The sequence below is a fragment of the Lathyrus oleraceus genome, chromosome 3, assembly GCF_024323335.1.
Source record: "Lathyrus oleraceus cultivar Zhongwan6 chromosome 3, CAAS_Psat_ZW6_1.0, whole genome shotgun sequence".
Taxonomy (NCBI): domain Eukaryota; kingdom Viridiplantae; phylum Streptophyta; class Magnoliopsida; order Fabales; family Fabaceae; genus Lathyrus; species Lathyrus oleraceus.
In genome coordinates, this window is record NC_066581.1 from 526,764,863 (window position 1) to 526,766,303 (window position 1,441).

Consider the following 1,441-nt stretch of genomic DNA (forward strand, 5'->3'; position numbering starts at 1 on the left):
TGAGGGCATCTGCGTAATAGCTTCTATAAAAGGAATTGTGACATTTAATTGTTTCAGTAGGTCAACAAATTTTTTAAATTGGCCCGCATCTTTGGTTTTAATAAGCCTTTGAGGGTAAGGGATAGGTGGTTTATAAGGCGGTGGAGGTACATAAGGTTCTTTCTTTTCTACGGTTTCCTTATTACTCTCTTCCTTTTCCTCAGGTTTATTTTCTTCCTCAGTTGACTTTTTAGAGTTTTGGTTTTCTATCCTTGGATCAGACGGTCCTTCCACTTCCGTTCCACTTCTTAGTATGATTGCGTGAGCGTGGCTTCTCGGGTTAGGTTGGGGCTGTCCAGGAAATGTACCAGTTGGGGCAGCAGTAGGCGCTTGTTGTTGAGCTACTTGTGATATTTGCGTTTCCAGCATTTTGTTATGGGTAGCCAGGGCATCTACTTTACTTTCTAGTTGTTTAATTTGTTCGCCAGTGTGTACATTCTGGTTTAAGAAATCTTTATTGGTTTGCTGTTGAGAAGCTATGAAGTTCTCCATCATGATTTCCAAGTTGGATTTCCTAGGAACGTTATTGTTAGGTGTAGATGGGATCGGCTTTTGATATCCAGGAGGTATAGCTGGGGCTTGATTTGGAGCTTGTCCAAGCGCGTATAAGGCATTATTACTCTTATATGAAAAATTAGGATGATTCTTCCAGTTGGAGTTATAGGTATGCGAGTAGGGATTTCCTTGAGCATAGTTTACTTGCTCTGCTTGGATTCCTGTTAGGAGCTGACAATCTGCAGGAGTGTGACCTTGGATTCCACAGACTTCGCAATTCTGAGTTATGGCAACCACGGTGGCTGGAGGTGATACATTTAGACTTTCAATTTTCTGGGCCAAAGCTTCCACTTTTGCATTAACATGATTAAGGTTACTTATCTCGTACATGCCACTTTTCGCCTGAGGTTTTTCTGCCATTGTTCGTTCGCTTCCCCACTGATAGTGGTTTTGGGCCATACTCTCGATAAGTTGATAAGCATCAGCGTAAGGTTTGTTCATAAGTGCACCACCTGCGGCGGCGTCTATTGTTAACCTCGTGTTGTACAAGAGACCATTATAGAAGGTATGAATCACTAACCAGTCCTCTAAACCATGGTGTGGACAAAGTCTCATCATGTCTTTGTATCTTTCCCATGCTTCGAAAAGAGACTCGTTATCTTTCTGTTTAAATCCATTTATCTGGGCTCTTAACATAGCTGTTTTGCTCGGCGGAAAATATCGGGCAAGAAAGACTTTCTTCAACTCGTTCCATGTGGTGACTGAGTTGGAAGGAAGAGACTGAAGCCATCTTCTAGCGCTATCTCTTAACGAGAAAGGAAAGAGACGAAGTCGAATTGCCTTTGAAGTGACACCATTAGCTTTAACAGTATCAGCGTATTGGACAAATACGGATAAATGAAGGTTT

At 41.9% G+C, this 1,441-nt stretch overlaps 1 non-coding gene across 1 annotated transcript; it reads left to right on the forward strand.

Annotated features, from left to right (window-relative positions):
- The first annotated feature begins 1,123 nt into the window (after positions 1-1,123).
- On the forward strand, positions 1,124-1,230 carry LOC127133329 (small nucleolar RNA R71). Its single transcript, XR_007807313.1, has one exon. It is a non-coding gene; the product is annotated as a small nucleolar RNA R71 (small nucleolar RNA).
- The last annotated feature ends 211 nt before the right edge of the window (positions 1,231-1,441 follow it).